Below are 20,623 nucleotides of genomic sequence, written 5' to 3' on the forward strand. Positions count from 1 at the left end.
GGGATCGTGTAGCCACATCAGTGTGCAGATTACTCTGCTACTTGGTTAGTCCAAAGAAACACTGCTTTGGGCTTCAACTGACTTTCACCAATTATTTGTCTACACTGGGGAGCTGTCATGACCACAGCTGGGAAGACATAGCTGTAGTGATAGCACCCGCTAGTGGAGATGGTGGCAACTGAATCTACCTGGTTTACTAATCTAACTGACTCTAACTACATCTCCCTGGCAGCTGAATTTACCTGCAGTTTATCTATATTCAGAGTTGTCATATAGTGGATTTAGGTATTATTATAAGTGTGATTGTATAGTGGGAAAAGTGAGGTAGAATTACATTTGATTCATACTCATAAAACAGACACTTATGTGACACTTACTTGTCTATGAGGCAAAACAAGATTTTGCCCTCTGTACTGTTGTTTCGTAACTCCCATAAAAACTGTGAAAAGTTATTTTGAGTCAACCTGAGAACAGTATTAAAACAGAGATTGCCACAGGTACGTATCGAGAAGGGGGCATCCTTAACTTTCCCAGCTTCCAGAGTCACACCCCAGAGCTCCTGGAAGCAGGGAAAGCCATGCAGGCACTCCCGAGGTTGAGGGGCCGGATCCTGCGTGGAAAATCCTGAGGCATGCGAGGCTGAGACCCCAAACCCAAAGACCTCCTGCCTGAGGTGGGTGGAGAGAGCAGGATGCTCCAGGCTGCCTGTGCTTTCCTGCTATAAAGAAAGTAGTTATCCACACAATAAAGCAGCATAAATTACTGCTACCTTTTTTAGCAAACACATTGTAGTGTGACATAGAGTACAGATATCTATTTGCTTTTGCTTTCTGCCACCACAAAATGTTTATGGCACCACAAAGGCAACAAAAGATGATGTCTGCATTTCTGTGCAGGATTGAATGGACACCTGGCAGAAGCCTGTGCCCAGTTTTACACAGCGGTGGACAGCCTTCTCAAACATATATGCCTGAAGCCAAGTCAAATGGGTTTCTCTTTTAATTGACTGAAAGTTAAAACACTCAGTGTAGGTCTCCTGTTCAGGGGGAGTAATTCCAGAATAACCATTCCCAATTAACTCTACATGTCAAAACACTTATTCTGAAGTAAAATTATCCACAGAGAAAATAATCAGGAGCACTCTGAATTTATACTCTTATTCTATATTAATTTCCACTCATTCCATTTTGTCAGAACCAAAGCTTGCCTTTCCATGGCCAAACTCAGGAACCAAATATCTCAGCAGCTTTTTCTGATGAGTCTTTGTTTTCCATCAGTTATCCCACGAGACTGTCTAACACTAGGACCCTGGGATAATTGCATCATTGTCTGTAAGTAAAACTCCTTTAGGCTTCTTGGCCTGTTGGAAATAGTGAAGGATTGTGAAACTGTTTGAAACTCTCAGACATTGCAAAACACCATCTCCACACTGCAGAGCATACAGCTCATTATGCAGGACTGATCAAAACTGTTCAACACAGATCTTTGAAAACTCCTGGCACTCTGGACTGGAAGAAGGCCAATATGGTGCCTAGCTTCAAGAAAGGGAGGAAAGTGGATCCGGCTAACTACAGGCCCATTAGCCTGACTTCTATCCCGGGGGAGGTCTTAGAAAAGTTTATTAAAGGGCCATCCTTAATGGACTGGCCAATGCCAACATCCTGAGGGATAACCAGCACGGGTTTGTTGCGGGTAGGTCTTGCTTGACCAATTTCACTTCCTTCTACGACCAACTGACCTATCACCTGGACAAGGGAGAAGAGATTGATGTCATATATCTTCAATGCCTTCAATCTAGTACCCCATTATCATCCCTTGGCAAAACTGGCCAATTGTGTCCTTGGTTCCACCATGATCCGCTGGCTGGGAAATTGGCTCTGTGGTGGGACCCAGAGGGTTGTAATTGATGGAAGTTAGTCATCATGGTGTCCTGTAACCAGTGGGGTCTCCCAAGGCTCTGTGCTTGCACCCATATTGTTCAACATCTTCATTAATGATGTGGACATCGGAGTCAGAAGTGGACTGGCCAAGTTCACCAATGACACCAAACATTGGGCAAAGCATCCACACCAGAAGAGAGGAGGGCGATCCAGGCTGACCTGGACAGGCTCAGCAAATGGATAGACAAGAACCTGATGGTGTTTAACACCGAAAAATGCAAGGTTCTCCACCTTGGGAGGAAAAACCTGCAGCATCCTTATAGGCTCGGCAGTGCTACGCTGGCTAGCACTACGGAAGAAAGAGACTTGGGGGTCATCATTGACCACAAGATGAACATGAGCCTGCAATGTGATGCTGCGGCTAGTAAAGTGACCAAAATGCTGACTTGCATCCACAAATGCTCCTCAAGCAAATCCCGGGACGTCATTCTCCCCTTGTACTCGGCCTTGGTGAGGCCGCAGCTGGAGTACTTTGTCCAGTTTTGGGCTCCTCAATTCAAAAAGGATGTGGAGAAGCTTGAGAGAGTCCAGAGAAGAGTCACGCGCATGATCAGAGGTCAGAAAAAGAGACCTTATGGCAACAGGCTGAGAGCCATGGGGCTCTTTAGCCTGGAAAAGCACAGGCTCAGGGGTGATCTGATGGTCATCTGTAAGTTTATCAGGGGTGACTACCAGGATCTGGGGGAATGTTTGTTCACCAGAGCGCCCCAAGGGATGACGAGGTCGAACGGTTATAAACTACTAAAAGACCATTTCAGGCTGGACATAAGGAAGAATTTCTTTACTGTCCGAGCCCCCAAGGTCTGGAACAGTCTGCCAGTGGAGGTGGTTCAAGCACCTACATTGAACACCTTCAAGAGTAAATTGGATGCTTATCTTGCTGGGATCCTATGACCCCAGCTGACTTCCTGCCCTTTGGGCAGGGGGCTGGACTCGATGATCTTCCGAGGTCCGTTCCAGCCCAAATGTCTATGAAATCTATGAAACACTCTCCACGCTTGCCAGAGCCATTGACGCAGTACTCTGAAGAGCTTGAAGAAGACAAATCTCATGTTGCCTCGAACAGCTCTATTGGCATGTCACTGTATCTGGACCCCATGTTTCCTTTTTACCAGTGCACGGTATAATCATTCTAGACCTCATTCATTCAACATGGTCTAAAATGTAATGAAAAATCTTGATTGTCACCTGACTCAACACATGATTTTTCATTTAGGGGAAAAGGGAGGGAGATATCAGGGATAACCCTGGAATTTCTGTTTCAGCGACTGTTTTAATTCTGCACTTTCATAAGTTTATTCAAACTATGGTTGTTCCCCTTGTATATGTGTACGTGCTGTCCTCCTGCTATCTCATCCAGTACACAACGGTGGTAACCAGCGCTCTATGTTTCATAGTTTCATAGTTTCTTATGTTCTCCAGACAAATACTTTTCTCCCATTCCCTTGTGTTTTGGATCAAGTTTCAGTGAAGAAGATGCCTTCCTCATTGTGCCAAATCTCCAGCGTCTCCACATAGCTGCCTGGTTTACTCACATTCTTCATTACTTTTCATATTTGCAAGGTGGAATCAGGTAGGTGTCTGCTCCGTACTAATGTGTGCTCTGCTTCTGCTGAAAGGTTTATTTAGTTTTCTATTGGCACATTGCACCAATTCTAGTCTTTCCTAGCAAATGAAAAAGAATTTGTGAGAACTTCTAGATCACATTAACATCATTGTGTAGGAAGAAACAATAAGTACATCTAAAATAAAAAAGTTTTCCTCTTTCTCTCAAAGCATACAGAAGAATAGCTCTTTATCTGTCGCCCGATCATATTTCCATATTTCTGTGTGCTTCGATGTTCCTCGTTCCCACAGTATCCTAACATCCTCCTTCTCCTCGCTCCACTGGCTTTTCAAAGCCAATATGGAGCAGGAAAATTCTCTTTTACGTGATATTTCAATGATTTGATATTTGTATCTAATCCCAAAATGTGATTAAATCATCAAGGTGCCAAAATTTTTTCTGGGATACAATGTTCAGAAAATATCCAATTAAACACGTTGACATTTCTATGACAAGGAAATACACATGTTGTATTTATTCGGGATAGTCTATCATTTCACAGACACTGAAGATTTTATGTCAGTCAGTCAGCTGCAGTTAAAGTTGCTCAGCCCTTTCTATTTTAAACCTGTGTTTTCATTTATTTGACACTTTACCAGTCCAGGCTGAAACTCTGCCAGGTGGTAATCCATGTCATGTTGATTATCTCAAATTTCTCTTTTTACTTCTGAGCTTATTTTGGGGTGTTTTTGGTACATTTTACAGCCCTGTTTACAGTTGTTGGACCTGATCAGCCAATCACTGCCATTGTGGGGGAAGACATCATATTGCCATGCCGCCTATCCCCCAATATGAGCGCTAAGAACATGGAAGTCAGGTGGTTCTGACCTGAGTTTCCAAATGATGCTCATCTGTGCCGTGATGGGAGAGATCAGTTTAGACAACAGTTACCAGAATACAGGACAAGGACAGCGTTTTGGAAAGGTGGACTCAACAGATGGAAATGTTTCCTTGACGATTCTCAATATTAGACCTTCAGATGAAGGGCGATACATCTGCTTTGTTGAGGATGGTATTACTTATGAAGAAGCTGTAATGGAACTGAAGGTAGCAGGTCAGTGGCTTGTCTCAGTTTATCTGCGTGGTTTTCAGGTTTTTTCTCTTTCGAAGTATGCCAGCTTCATGGAAGCTATGTATGAATTATTTTACAATTAGACACTGTATTTCAATTTTATCCAGCCATTTTCACATTTCAGGCATATTTTAATTTTTGTCAGTATTTAATAGTTTTAAGCAACATCTCAAAAGCAACTTGTTTTTCTTTGCTCTTGATTTCTCAGTGCTTGGGACCTTCTAATTTCACATCCAAGTTATATCCATTGTTTCTTGGACCAACATTGACTTTTAGCCTAAATAGTGCTTTTTCGTTCATCATATTTACTCCCCAATATAGTTACAGATAGCAAACATATCCCTTTCTGCCTCTGTTTTCCTAGGTTGTAAAAGCCCAGATGTTCCCCTGAGATAAACCTTTCTCTTTTCAAACCCCATACCTCAGTTACAGTCCTAATTTCCTTCTTTTTCTGTTTAATTTGAATCTTGCCAGTCTGTAGTCAGTCAATTCCCAGGATAAGTTTCTACAACCAGCCCTTCTTAGCAAAACCTTGTAACCATTTGCCCAGTAGAGAGACAAGATTTTAGCCTCCGATCTGGACCTCTGTTGGAAGTTTAGACATGAAATTAACATACACCTACAATCTCCTTAATCACCACCACTCCATCATGGGTGGGCGACCCCGTCCCCATTTCCCTCCAGCCTTTACCCTATCTTTATATATGGCTTTTTTAATAATCTACAGTTCTCGGATTGCATTTGTTCACATGTCATTGTTTTATGGAAACTTCTGAAGCTGAACTGAACCAGTTCTGTTGTGGACTTGGATGATGTCAATTGGTTGGGATTTATGTTCCTTTGAAATGTACACTTCTGGGAAGGGAGGATTTCTTATCCCCTTCCTTTCACCTGATCTAGAGTTTTCACTGATGTGGCTGCTTTGTTTTCACATCCAAGAGACTTGCACACAAATATCTATTATAAAACAATATTCAATACATTTAGTTACATTAATCATTACTATAAGATAAAGCAATAATATAATTTCATGGATATCACAGAGTGTAGCGTCAGAAGAGACCTATCAGATCATTTAGTCTGACCCCCTGCCCTGGGCAGGAAACAGTGCAGGGTCAGATGACCCCAGCAGGTGTTTCTCCAATCTCCTCTTAAATACCTCCAAGAAGGGCGATAGCACCACCTCCCTTGGAAATGTATTCTTATTTTTGGCATCCCTCACTGTGAAGAATTTTTTCCTGATGTCTAGTCTAAATTTGCACTCCTGCCATTAGTGGCCATTTTTTCTAGTCACCCCAGTGGCCGTCTGATAAACATTGTATCCCATATTTCCTGCTGCCCCGTCTGATGAGTTTATAGATGGCCACAAGATCACCTGTCAGCTTTCTCTTGCAGAAGGTGAAGAGATTCAGGTCCATTAACTGGTCGTCCTGAATCCTTCCTAAAGTCTGGTGCCCAAAACTGGATGCAGTACTCCAGCTGCGGCCTGACCAATGCTACAAAGAGGGGAAGTGTCACCTCCCTAGACCTGTTTGTGATTCACCTACTTATGCAAGAAAGAGTGTGGTATTGCTTTATGTATTAGGGATGTCCGAAAAGGCACTGTTTTGTTTCACTTGAGTTTCAAGGTTTTGATGGAACAGCGTTTTATATTGAATTTCAGTTCAATTTGAAACAGCTCTTCCAACAGCCGTACTGTTTCGACTGTTTCCATGTTTCACTAGCTCAGATGGGGATGGGATGTCAGCCCATCTGGGCTGACTTCCTGTCCCCTGAGTGATCTTGAGCCAGGGATGAAGCACTATGGTTGAAACATTTTGACTTTTGAAATGTTTTGACTAGCCTCATTTTGTTTCAAGGCTGTTTCAACGCCCTTTGTTTCCTTTCAATTTTGCTGTTTCAGCCTCAAAATGAGTCAAAAACATGTCAAAACGAAACGGTTGGGGAAATATTGCACAGCCACATTACTTATTACTTCATCGCATTAATGACTTGTTCATTTTGGAGTTGACTACAACTCCAAGATCCCTTCCCGCTGCTGTGCTACCTGGGATGGCACCTCCCAGGCTATAGGAGTGTTGATGATTCTTCCTCCCTAGATGCAACACATGGGACTTGTCTTTGTTAAACTGCGTCCTATTCTGTTCTGCCGACTTCCCCAGCCTGTCCAAATCCACCTGGACTTGCTCCCTACTCACAAGTTTGTTTCAACCCCACTTGATAGTTTGGTGTCATCTGCAAACAGGAACAGAGTGCTTTGTATTCCCTCATACAAGACAGTAATGAATATATTGAACAGTACTGGTTCCAGACTCTGTCCTGGAACTGGATAATATATATAATACTATATTTGGATTACCTGCTTTAAGCCCTTCTGCTCTGTTTAATCTGATCTTCTTAAGTTTCATTTGCTTTCTTTCCTTTGCCTGATGTCATGTCTGCAAAGGTTCATTCTGTGGTTACTCAGAAACAGGCTTTTGGGACTTCTGCTAAATTGACACAGAGATTTAAGAAATATAATTTCTTCCTTTTCTAGATTTAGGCTCTAGGCCTGTAATCGCTGTGGAGCATTACCAGAAGGGAGGGATCCACGTGACGTGTCGATCAGCTGAGTGGTACCCAGAGCCCCAGGTGCTGCGGAGAAATGCCCAGGGGCATCATATACCATCACTCTCTGAAATAATATCCCCAAAGGTGAATGGCCTGTTTGAAACAGAAATTTCTGTAGTCATAAACGGACATTCAAACCAGAACTTGTCCTGTTGGATCAGGAACAGCCTCCTCGACCAGGAGAAGGAATCAGCAATTCATATATCAGGTCAGTTTCCATCCAAACCCGACAGTGAACCACCTCCGCTGGAAACCAAGTGACACACGAAGCAAACACACATGGCTAGCATTTCCACGGGGTCATGATAGAAATCCATTGAACTGTGTGTTCGCAGTTTATCTGAACCTGGATTTTATCTCCCTTGAACTTCGGAAATTTTACCTTAAAGAAACTGGCAGACACAGTCACTCAAACTATCATCGAGTCCATCCCCCTGCCGCAGGGCCAGGAAGTCACCAGGGATCACAGGATCCCAGCAAGATAAACATCCAAGTGTCTCTTGAAGGTGTTCAAAGTAGGTGCTTGAGCCACCTCCGGCACCAGTCTATTCCAGACCTTGGGGGCTTGGACAGTAAAGAAGTTCTTCCTTACGTCCAGCCTGAAATGGTCATGGAGAAGATTGTGACCGTTTGACCTTGTCTTCCCTTGGGGCGCTCTGTTGATTCCCACCGATCCTGGTGAGTCACCCCTGAGAAACTTATAGGTGGCCACCAGATCGCCCCCGAGCCTGCACTTGTCCAGGCTGAAGAGTCCCATGGCTCTTAGCCTCTCATCATAGGGTCAGGAAAAGAGACCTTCGGCTCCCTGCAATTCGGGTCTGACTCGACCCTCCCCTCAGCCCCTACTCCTGCTTCAGGTCCGAACCCACTCCCCACCTATCCCCACTTCAGGTCCAACGCCACCCCATCCAGTATGGGTCTGACCCTGGCCCCCTCACCCCTTTTCAGGTATGAACCAGCTTTCCCCTCCCTGCTTTGGTTCTGAGTCCGCATGCCCCCGCCCCCCTGTTAGGGTTTGACTGCACTCCCCCCTTCCCTCCTCCTCTGCTTTGGGTCCAACCCTGCCTCTCCACCCTCCCCGCTGCTTCAGGTCTGACCTTGATCCCCACCCCACCTTCCCACTGGTTCTTGTCTGAACCTGCTCCCCCCTCCCTTTCCCTCCACTAAGGCTCCTACTCCAGGCCCCCCATTCAATTCAGCACTTCCTCTCCCCCCAGTTCGGGTATCACCCCACTTCCCCCGCTCCGCCTGTTTGGGTCCTATTCTGCCCTGCTTCGGTTCTGCCCCCGCCAGCCCTAAACCCCTCGTTTGGATCTGACACTGCCCACCCCGCTTTGCATAGTAGCACGCTCCCCACCTCCACCCTGGTTTGGGTCTGACACCGCTCCCCACTCCCTCCCCTCAACTGAGGGTCCTACCCTGCCCCCCCAGTTCAGGTCTGACCCCACCCCTCCTCCTCCCTGGTTTGGATCCAACACCATCCACCCTGCTTCAGGTCCACCCCCCGGTCAGTCAGGTCCGACCCCGTTTCCCACCCCTCCCCTGCACATCAGGTTCAACCCTACCCGCTCTCTTCCCTTTGGTTCTGACCCTGTTCCACCCTTCCACCCCACTTCAGGTCTAACACCACTCCCCCCGGTTCGGGTCTGATCCCAGCACCCCACTCCCCACTTCCCCCACTTCAGGTGTGATCCACCCCCCTGGTAGGGTTAAAAACCCGCCCCCCAAACACCACTTTCAGGTCTGATCCCACTTCCCCCCCGCTTTGGGTCTGACCAATCTTTCCCCCCATTCTCCCCACTTCTGCTCCAACTCTGCTCCCTCCCCCCAGTTTTGGTTTGACCGCCCCCCCCGACCCCTGGTTCTGTCCAACCCCACCCCCTTCCCCCACACCATTCACATCTGATCCACCTCCCTTACGCCGGATCAGATCTGACCTCACTTTGCCCCTCCTCCCCACTTCAGGTCCGAACCCACACATCCCCTGCCACCATTTGGGTCCAATCTGGCTTTTCTGAATGGAGGACCCTTTAGCATATAGTTCTGTAAGTGTGATTATTTTGGCTTTTATGCACTATTTAGATGTATAATAGTGCTTACCCTAGACCTTCCTCCTGAGCATGCTCAGTACCCTATACTATGGCTGTGAAGATATTGGAGCATGTATGTAATTCCATATAGATCCCAAAGCTTTACTCAGAAAAAAAAGACCAACGGCTAGCAGTTGTGTGATGATGGAGAACATGGAGGAGTATTTAAAGTATTTCTGGATTTTGTTTCTAACAGATTCACATAAAGATTGATCCTCTTCCATTACAGGTAGAAAAACTATCCAAACACGGCATAATTGCCAAAAATCGCAGTTATATGGCTAAATAATTTCCACTTAGCTGTGTAAAGGTGAGCTAGCATGTTTCCTGTTTATTCATGATAAATCACTATGGAAAGTCAGTTTGGTGGTTATTAAAGCATATTTCTGATTTTTTGCAACTCTAGGAGTTGCTGCTCTCATTCATATCTCAGGCAACTCCTGAGATGAACTATTAATGGATGGCCTTGGAATAAATACATCTGATATTTTTTCACCAATAACAAACTAAAGCAAGCCCCCTGGGCATCTTGTTTTTCAGTTCTCTTTTTTCCGAGTGTGAATCCCTGGATGGTGGTGCTGAGCATGATCCTAGTGGTTCTGTTAAGTTTCACAATCCTGAATGTATATCTCTTCAAAATAAAAGGTAAATACAGGGTGGGGGGGATATATAGTATAGTTAGTGAATAATTTTATTCTAATAAATCAAAGCGTGTATGAATAAGATTTTACTGCAGACAAGCAAAGGGAGGCAGGTAGGCACTGTGCCACACCCCAAACCTCCAGCACAGCAAAGTGCAATTGGCAGGGGGTGCCTCCACTTCCAACTTATGGAAGAGGAGGACTTCTCAGCAACTGGACCCTGGATACTGCTGGTGGTATGCAGATAAGCACCACAGAGAGGTTGTTGCACAGAGCACAAAGTGCCAGGCTTAAACTTATGAAGTAGTATATGTAGTGAAGCACTTAATCAATGTATCTTTTTTCTTGAATTCAGGAAATCTTCAACGAGAACTTGGTAAGTTTTTTCTGTGTCCAGCACAGCTTTTTCCACGGTATTCAACATAGCTAGAGCTAGCTGTTAGATTCATACTCTCCATGCTAGAAAGAACAGAAAACCGACAGGAACACTAAGATGCCCTTGGTCATGAATGCTTTGCTCAGCGCTCTCAGACACTCCTTCCTGGCCTCTGTCATCGTTATTAGCCCAGAGCGCTGCCGCTGTTGCAGCAGTTCATGAAGTGAAATTGGAACATGAATGTAACTGGAGATGCTGCCATTAATTAGTTTGAACCAAAGCTTAAGGTGCCATCTCAGTGTGGTTGGGAATCAGTGAAGATACTTCAACATGTGTCTCATGTATACAAGGTACCCCAAGCCATGGAGAAAATAGGCATCTTTATGCTGCACCTACTAGAAACTTCTCGGTCAGGTCAGAGAGAATGACTAATGGCAATCTAGCCTAGATGGCAATAATGGGAGTATCTCTGGAGCCAGGCCCTCCCCTGGGAAATGGTACAGCAGGTCCAAGTCAGTGGTGTCTTTGGATAGTAAGGCTCCCTGGTAGGGCTGTGCAAAATTTTGTCACTAGTTTTGTTTCAATGCTGTTTCAATCTGTTTCAAGGTCTAAATAGCAAAATCGAAATGAAACAGATATGGTCACAAGAGCCTCGAAAAAAACAAGGCAAGTCAAAACGTTTCGATGTTTTGCCAATAGGCTATAATGGGGAATGATGAAACAGCCTATAACTTTGTCATGTCTTGCCAGATTTGGATAAGACTTGCAGAAATGGGAGCCACTTCTGAGGGCATAAAGTATGCACACAACGCTTCAAGAAGATAGGTGGAGGGGATTCAGAGAAACTACACTCCAAAATCTTGAGATCCAAACTTGTATCACATGTATGTGATAATGCACAGCAGGGTCAAAACTGCAGGCATGCTAGCCCCTGCTGAGGCCACGAAGCCTGCCAAGTGTCAAGGAGACACTGTGGGGTTTGCAGGGAAATGCACCTCAAGCTGTGTACAACAAAACTCATGACATGGGTGACACTGTGTGCGTTAAGGCATAGCAGGGTGAAAGCTGAAGGCCTGCTAGTCCTTGCTGAGGCCATGATGCCTGCCAGCTGTCACCGAGATCAGTGCAGGGGGGCTTTTGGGCCTTGCACCCCTAGCTGCTGACAGGCAAAACTTGTGACATGGGTGCTTGTGCTGAAGATCCCCCATCACTTGTCACAAACCTGAGGGCCGTATGAACATGAGCCGGCAGTGCGATGCTGTAGCCAGCAGGGCCAACAATACGCTGGCAGGCATCAATTGATGCATCTGCAGCAAAACGATTGCAAAGAAGTGATTCTCCTGCTCTACTCAGCTCTTCTCAGCATGGTGAGATGCAGCTGGAGTACTGCGTCCAGGTCTGCGCTCTGCACCTTAACAAGGACGTGGAAAACCTTGAGAGAGGCCAGAGAAGGGCTACCCATATGATCAGAGACTTGCACGGCAAGCCATATGAAGAAAGGCTGAGGGGCCTAGGACTCTTCAGCCTGAAAAGAAGGCCAAGAGGAGACTCGGTAGTGGCTTACCATTACCCCAGAAGTGTACATCTAGGGCTCGGTGAACAACTGTTCACCAGGGCACCCTTGGGGAAAACTAGGAGTAATGGTCACAAACTCCTAGAAGATGGTTTGAGGCTCAACATTAGGAAAAAGTACTTCACAACTAGGGTGTCCAGACTGTGACCATTACTCCTAGTTTTCCCCAAGGCTGCCCTGGTGAACAGTTGTGCACCGAGCCCTAGATGTAGCTTTTGGTATAGCAGTAATTGATGCAGGCCAGCGTATTGTTGGCCCTGCTGGCTACAGCATCGCACTGCCAGCTTGTGTTCATACTGCGTCCAATTATTATCCCCAGGTCTTGGTGACAAGTGATGGGGGATCTTCAGTCCTGCTGCGTGATGAGAGGCAGCAGTTGCACAAGCACCCATGTCACGAGTTTTGCCTGTCAGCGGCCAGGGGTGCAGGGCCCTAGAGCCCCCCGCACCGATCTCCTCAACAGCTGACAGGTGTCATGGCCGCAGCAGGGCCTAGCAGCTAGGCCTGAAGTGGTTTCCTCCTCCCCTGTGCCCCGAGACAGACAGTTACACAAACACCCATGACACGAGTTTTGCTTGTCCACAGCTTGAGGTGCAGTTCCCCCCAAATCCCAGTACCTATCCCCTTGAAACTTTGCAGGATTCATGGGCTCAGCAGGGGCTAGCATGCCTGCAGTTTTGACCCCACTGTGGGTTAACACATACAGGTGTCATGAGTTTTCCTTTCAAGATTTGGGGTACAGTTTCCCTGAACTCTCTGCACCTACCTCCTTGAACCATGGCAGGCTTTGTTGCCTCAGCAGGGGCTACCGTTCCTGTAGTTTTGACCCCACTGCAGCTTCACACTATACACATGACATGATTTTTGCTGCTGAAGATAATGTGGTACAGTTTCTCTGAATCCTCAGCATCTATCTTCTGAAATCTTGGCATGCTTCATGCCCTCAGAAGGGGCTACCTGCAAGTTTCATTGAAATCAGGCCAGAAATGACACAGTTATAGCCTGTCGAACTTCCCCATTATATCCTATGGGTGAAATGTCAATACAGAGTCAAAATGACAAAATGTTTTGACAGAAAGGAACAGAACAGCCATTTCGACTCAGGACAAACATCAAAATGAAACACTGTTCTGTCGAAATGTCCAAATGCTGGTCGAATGGAGTGCTTTCATTTTGCACGGCCCTACTCCCTGGTCACCACAGTTAAGAATGACCTAGAGATTTGACATCACTTTGATGGATGAGGTCCGTATGGATTTACTGACGTGAAGGGACAGTGTCCCAGTTAGTCCAGTTGCCCCATTTGTGTCCAGCATCACTCTGGTCATTCCTGGCTTTTGCTTTGGCCAGATGCTCCTCATCCAAGAATCCTTCTACAGCTGCATTTCTTCACATAAATGTTCACCACTATTTCTCTTCGTTTCAGGGTGGAAAAGAGCTGTGATCTGTCCAGGTAATGAAAGTTCATATTGAATCAATGGTCTCTTCCTGTTATTTCAATTCCCTTTGTTTCCTTTCCAGTCAAATTCTTAGGCTCACTAATAGTTTCTGGCAAGAAGTCCTTGTTATTAAGGTCAAAGAACTCAAAATCTCCTATGGTCAGATTTTTTTGGAAGGAACCTAGAAGTCCCCACCACACACGGCACTTTCTGTTTCCCCTTGTGAGTGGAAATGGCAGGTTTTAATCATGTAAGTGCTAATTCCTCTTTTGCACAAGTAGAAATACTATTTCCCCTGGCAGCCTGGACATGTAACTATACCCGTGTCGTCTGAGCATGTGCAGGATGTGATCTGTGTGTGTGGTCCTCTGACAGAAAACCTGTCACAGACTCTGTATCTCAGTTATTAATTACGGCACACTGAAGGTTTAGATCTATTTTGTCCCAATGTGACATTGCAGGCAATAATGCCTTGTTTATACATCTCTTCTACTGAGTTCTCATGTCTGATTCCGTGGTTGCTTTCAGGGCTGGGACAAACCGCACCGCCTCTGGAAAAAGGTACAGTGTTCAGACTGTATCAATTGCCAAGTCTCTCCAGCACTGGGAGCCTATTAATTTATATCTTGTAATAGATGAATACTATTGAGTTTAATATAGGTATTAATTGTTAATTAAGATTACTATATATATTAATAGTTGCTTGTCGGATAGCATGGAGATGTGTCCTCTGGCATTTCTAGACCAGTGCTGGTGGATGGCAGGGAGAGTAATGAGTGTAGGAATAAGGAAAAGATCACTCTAGTTATATCTAGCGTTTAAGCCTCCCCTCCTATAGCATTGACTTTTTCCTCTTTTGGAGGTAGGAGACTGGATTAGACGTATCATTGGTCCGACTCACTATGTCAGGTTTATGTTCATAGAATCATAGAAGTCGGGTCGGAGGGACCTTGTCGGTCTTCTAGTCTGACCCCCAGCCTGGGCAGGAGAAAAACTGGGCTCAAATGATCCCAGCCAGGTAGGCATCAAGCCTCCTCTTAAACATCACCAGGGTAGGAGCCAGCACCACTTCCCTCGGAAGTTGGTTCCAGATCCTAGCCGCCCTGACCGTGAAGTAATTTTTATGGATGTCTAATCTAAACCTGCTCTCCAACAACTTGTGGCTGTTATTCCTTGTTATGCCAGGGGGCACTCGGGGAAACAAGGTTTCTCCCAAACTCTTCTTGTCCCCCCTGTGAGTTTATAGGCAGTCACCACGTCCCCCCTCAGCCTTCTCTTGTGAAGCCTGAACAGGTTCAGGTCCCGCAGTCTCTCATTGTATGGTCTGCCCTGCTGTCCCCAGATCATGTGAGTGACCTCCTCTGGACCCTCTCCATGCTGTCCACATCCCTCCTGAAGTGCGGCACCCAGAACTGGATGCAGTACTCCAGCTGCGGCCTGACCAGTGTTGCGTAGAGGGGGAGGATCACCTTCTTGGCCCTGCTTTAGATGTACCTGTGGATGCATGACAAGGTGCGGTTAGCCCTGCCAGCCGTGGCCTCGCATTGTTGGCCCATGTTCATCTTGGAGTCAGTAATGACAGCAACAGACATTCCCAAATTGAAAGGGATCACATTAGACACTGATCTGCTTTACACACAGTCCCATTGTCCCACATTTGGTCTCCTGCCTGATGTCGGAGAACAGGTGATGTGTCCTCTGTCCCTCCCTGCCTCACATCAGGTCCTGCAGTGACACAGATGCCAGGGAGTCCCTGGTGCCCTGTGCCCCCTTGTCCAGATCCACCCTGACCCATGCTTCGGGCAGAGGCACAGTGCAGGACGGGGTGGAGGGAGAGGTGGGTGCAGGAGCCAAGATATCTCCAGTGTAGGTCAGCATGGTCCAGGCCTGGAGGTGAAGGGCATGGGAGATTACTCAGCTCCTGTGCCCCCTACACTGGGACTCACACTGATCTGTTCCTCTGCATGGGCCAGTGCAGGACCCAGCACAGGTCCCGGGGTGGTGGCCCCAGGTCACGCAAATCTCGGAGTAAAGGTACAAAACACACAGTGTTCCCTGAGTCCTGTGCCTCCACACCTGGACACACACTGGTTTTACCACTTACAGGGATGTGAAGGCCTCCCTATACATGTAAAAAAACAGGCAGGTCCCTCAGAGGCCTGAAGGGATCAGGACTGGGCCATTGAAGCCCCCTCAAGCTGCCAGAGCACCTGTCTGGGGTGGAGAATGTGTTTCTGCCCATAGTGTTACGTGTGCCCATGCCCAATATGATAGATCCCAATCTGGCAGTGGGTGGGGATGTCACTCCTCATGACAGGACTCTCACATCCTCATGCATTTCAAAGCACACCATGAGATGTGGCAGCCCATGACACAATAATGGATCTGCATGGGACTGCACCTGCTTCTCCAGAACCTTCTTTGCCTGTCTCCTGCAGAGATTTCTGAGAGGTCCTGTCCCCCTCCTCCTGATCTCCCCCTTCCCCCAATTCCCTGCCATGTTTGGCTACACAGCCAGCAAAGTGCCCCAGCCACTATCCCAGGCCAGGCCTGCTCTACCTCAACCACTGGATGCTGCTGTTCTTACCTCCCTTATTGCCTCTGTTATAGAAAAGGCAGCACAAAGTCGTGATCTGTGGAAAAGGGGCAAAGTGAACTTTCTGTCTGAAAGAACAGCCTGACAAATATAGAAATTGGAAAATGGGGAAAATAGGAATGTAGTTGAAATCAAGGAGAGAGCAAGAAAAGTATGGGTATTTCAAGCAACAAAGCAGGGCGAGAAAGGAGAAATTAAATATACATCATAATAAAAGGACTAGGGAGAAAGTCACTTCAGTGAAAAACCTTACTGGGCAAAGACTGGAAGGCCTGAGTATTGTGGGGCCAGGATCAAAATATTTTTGGGTGGAACAACAAAAAAAAACCATACTTGAGGCTGACCAGACAGTCGGAGGACAGAGCAAGAAGCTGCCTGCTGAATAGACCTGGACAAAGGGGCGTTGCAAGGGAATGGAGTTGGCCGTCGTGGCTGAGTGGAGGAGCTATGCGAGCTCCTGTTTTCACATTCATAAACCAAGACAACTTTGTCTAAACTGCGAGTTTTTGGTCTATCTCTACTTCTTTCCTCTGCTGTCTCCACCTACCCAGTGCTGCTGTCTCTTCCTTTTTGTGATCTCTTCCCCTGTGTGTCTGTTCACTCTCCCGTAGCTTTCGCTCCTTTCCTCCTGCTTTTTGCTCCCCACAGTTTGCTTGTCATCAAAATGAGTGGTGACGAGGGAGAGAAAGAATCCAGCTTTTCTCTCCTGCAGTCATCCACCCTGTCCATGCGGGGATGCCACTCTCCTTTTATGTCCATTGTTCCCTGCTGGGGACACAGCAGTTCTTGAAACAGCCACTGACTTGTAGGGACTATTTGGGGACTACTCCTCTCAATCATACTTGCTATAAGCCCAGACAGATGGAGCAGACGTTTCCATAAGTTGGAAGAGGAGGCGAGCTGGTATAATTTCAGTAGTTTTGGGGGTTGCTTTCGTTTTCCATCCAGCCATCATGAGATAATCTTTCATCTTTCCTCATTTATTAGAGGATGGGCACTTGATGCCCAAAATTTTATCCAACAGCTCTTCCAAATATAGTGTCAAACTGATATATATGATGTTTAAGAGCAGGCTGAAAAGTCCACAAAGAAAAATACTGCTGAGAGGCCACAAACAGGATAATCATGAGCTTTCTGTATGCAGTTTAACATTTGGAATGTGAGCTGATAAAAAGGGATGGTACAAACTGAACCTACCTTGAACCCACTAGCATAAGTAACAGTGCTGAAAAGAAAGTTGCATGTTTGATGATAAGGAAGATGCTTATGTGTAAGAACTGCTCAAAACCTATTATTGTGTAGCTGTAGAAATTAACTAATAAGACCATAGATAATACTGCAGAAGCTATCTACAAAGCAGACTCAGTGCTTCAAAGACACAGCTGAAACAATCAAAGATACAGTCCTCTTCCCTGTTACTTAACAAGCCAAAAGCCAGTTTGAACTTATTAGGAGTTTTCTGACACTGACCTAATATCTTGTTTTCTTTCACAGTGGGAAATTCCCACCTGCATGCGTATCGTGTCATGCGCACCAGAAATTTTTTAACTAACCATAGAGCTTGAGTCAATTAAGTGTAGCATCTGTGATGCAAAACTGTCTATATAAACTTGCTTACTTGTTATCAAGGGGGGCTGGTTCTTGGAGGAGACGGGCTGCTCTTTGTTGTTGTATGCATGCTTCAATAAAGAGCTTTGAGATAAGACCTTGCTGGTGTTGCCTGTCTCTTGCGGTCAGACAACGGACCTGGGAAGTTGGGGTTCGAGTCCCTGACAAAACCAATAAGAGATACCACAAAACATTGTTGCCTCCTGGACCAGCAGAGCTCCAACAATACCCTCACTCTCTTTATTAAGACACCAAGTACATTCCTGGCTTCTGACACAGTTATCTTACCTTTACTTATGTCACTTATGGCTTCCTCACTCCCACTTCCCCACACATTATCTCTCCACTTTTCCCTTAAGCTCTTCCTATTTGTGTATGTATGTCAATCCCTCTCACCTGCTATGTCTTAGACTGGTCTTTTTGGGTAAGCTCTGAAAAATTTGGAAATTGGACCTGCACTTGAAGCCTGGGACACAACATATCTTTGTGATGTGGACTGATCTGCTCCAAATGTTATATTTCTTTGGCTGTCTCTTTCTGGAGGGGGAATGCCTCTCTAGGAAATGACCCCAAAATATGAGAGCGGGGAAGGTTTAAATGAGTGGGATTGAAGACAGGCAGTGGACAGTGCTCGGGGAGGTGAGCTGTATCCATGCTCTCCCCTTCACACCCTCTGCTGGGCTCTCCTGAGCCCCAGGGTCTCTCCTCCCTGCCTGTGACCGGCAGGTGCAGGAGGGGAACGATCCCGTGTCCCAGCCCTGGCCCAGCCGGTGCGTTTCTGTCCCTGGCCCGTCTCTTCCTGCCGGGGGGGAATTGGCCCTGCCCTTTGCTGAGGTCTCCGGACTCCTTCCCGCTCAGGTCAATCCCGGATTCACCTCCAGCTGCAGCCAAAGCTGCCCCTGCCTCGATCACCCCCTGTCCTCGGGCTGAGCTCTGCTCCTCACGCTCCCGTATCTCCTTTCCCCGCAGAGGTGACTCTGGATCCAGACACGGCTCATCCTGAGCTCATCCTGTCTGACCATGGGAAGAGTGTGAGACAGACAGACACACCGCAGGATCTGTCTGACAATCCTGAGAGATTTGACTCTGAGCGCTGTGTGCTGGGCCGTGAGGGATTCACCTCAGGGAGACACTGGTGAGAGGTGGAGGTGGGGGAGGGGGGATGGTGGAGAATGGGGGTGGCCACAGAGTCCGTGAGGAGGAAGGGAAAGATCAGATTTAGCCCTGAGGAGGGGGTCTGGGCTGTGTAGTGCTGGGGGGATCACTACGAGGGTCTCACTGCCCCTGAACCCACCCGCCTGTCCCTGCACCGGCTGCTCAGCCGGGTCGGGATGTATCTGGACTTTACTTTGGGGCAGGTGTGGTTTCTCGATGCTGACACCGGGGCCCTGATCTTCACCTTCCCACTGGCCTCGTTTGCAGGGGACATGATCCGGCCCTGGTTTTGGGTGCTGTTTGGTGAAATCAAGCTCAGACGGCGCCGGTGAGAGGGAAAGGAAACATACAAGACAGGACGTGTTAGTTGTCCCTCTGGCCTCAGTCGTGCTCATGTCTGTGACCCTGGAGGACTCCTCTCCCTGCAGACGATCAGCGGGGCCGTGTCCGTGACCCTGGACACGCAGGCTGGGTTTCTTCATCCTCCAACCACGGAGAGCAGGACGTGGCTGAGCTGGACGGTCCGTCTCTGGCCCGTGGGTCATTTCCTGCATGACCGAGGGCCCTCGGGGGCCTGTGGGGTCCGGCACTGGCGGGTGCAGCTGCGGGGGTCGGGTGAGGGGCGGCGAAGAGGAGGCTCCAAAACCCGGGGCCGGTTGTGTTGGGAAATGCAGTTGTACCTGGCCCTGGTGTTCATTGCAGCGCTCCTTGCTCAGAGCCTGCGGTCCTGAGAAGTGGAGACGCTGCCACTGCTTAAAAAATGACTTGTACAAATTTTGGCCCTTTTCCCTCATTGTAATTATTGAAAAATCACTCCCAATGGATTAATTGGACACATTATTACAGTTGATAAAGGTGTTGGTAATAAATATCAAAGTATCTTTTGCTTGGTGATTGATTTATTTCACATCTTATTTCTGTGTCATAAATGTTGTGGAGTGAGCAGGTTTCTTTAAGAGATTTCATTGCTCACTAACAAAACCGATTCCCCTCCCTAGCAAGTTCCCATGTCAGCCTGGTGGGACTGCAGCATCCCTTCTTGTGTTGCCCGTGAGCCAGACACACATAAAACTTTTCTATGGTTGTGGCCAAATCCCACTGCATCAGTCATCAGTTTGCCCTTTCCAGTCATTTAAAAACCCAAGTTCACATGTTGGAAAATCAAGAAAATGTGAAGTGAAGCTCCTGCTCACACTCCTTACAGGGGCTATGATAGTAAGAAATATCAGTGTCACGTCTGCTCAGAGTTACTGGTGTATAAACTGTGAGGAAACAAACTTATCTAAAGAATTAAATTGTCCGCATCCAGAGTTAAAAGTGACCCGTGCAGCAAGAGATGTCATTGTCACTGATCCCTTGATTCAGGGATGACCTCTGCCATGATTCAGTGATGGCTCTTCAGGTGAGTTAAGAGTCCAATCCTTGAGCGTTTTGCAGAAGTTACAGGTCTTTCCTCGGGGGAAAGTAGGCTGTGGGCAGTGATTCCTGCGCTTATCTTTTCTCTGTCCTCTCTTCTCTGTGTTGAGGGCAGTATGCTTCACCTTGCAGTGGACGGCCACTGTTTGAGCCTGAGTCATCACTGCAGACAGCTGGTAACCAGCTCCTCCTAGCTTTTCAACTTGGCATCCATTTTCTAGATATATGCATTCACTGTGCCCTGGCAGCATTTCCTCTGGCCACTGTGAGAGCTCAGGCCAAGCCTAGACTGGGAGCTAAGCAGTTATTTTGGGAGTCAAGAGTCAGGCATCCCCTCACAATGTCTGGTCTAGTGAAGTTGGTGCTTGAGGATCACTGAATCAATGCTGGTAATATTGGCTTCAGCTAGGATGCTGGTGTTTGTGTGACAATCTTCCCATTTTGTGTGGGGTGGAGGATCTTTATAAGACATATGTAGTGATCCCTGTACAGGCTGTTGAG

The 20,623-nt window shown here is 47.0% G+C and overlaps 2 pseudogenes across 1 annotated transcript; both read left to right on the forward strand.

Moving 5' to 3' along the window:
- Positions 1–2,486: 2,486 nt before the first annotated feature.
- Positions 2,487–15,755, forward strand: LOC149852637 (butyrophilin subfamily 1 member A1-like; annotated as a pseudogene). Its single transcript, XR_016439262.1, has 7 exons — positions 2,487–2,496; positions 4,252–4,600; positions 7,155–7,436; positions 9,859–9,963; positions 10,315–10,335; positions 13,335–13,361; positions 13,876–15,755. The product of XR_016439262.1 is annotated as a butyrophilin subfamily 1 member A1-like (transcript).
- Positions 15,756–17,455: 1,700 nt separating this feature from the next.
- LOC149852638 (butyrophilin subfamily 1 member A1-like) lies at positions 17,456–19,440 on the forward strand (annotated as a pseudogene).
- Positions 19,441–20,623: the final 1,183 nt, after the last annotated feature.

Source organism: Crocodylus siamensis, chromosome 15 (genome assembly GCF_052110815.1).
Source record: "Crocodylus siamensis isolate JL-2025a chromosome 15, ASM5211081v1, whole genome shotgun sequence".
NCBI classification, from domain to species: domain Eukaryota; kingdom Metazoa; phylum Chordata; order Crocodylia; family Crocodylidae; genus Crocodylus; species Crocodylus siamensis.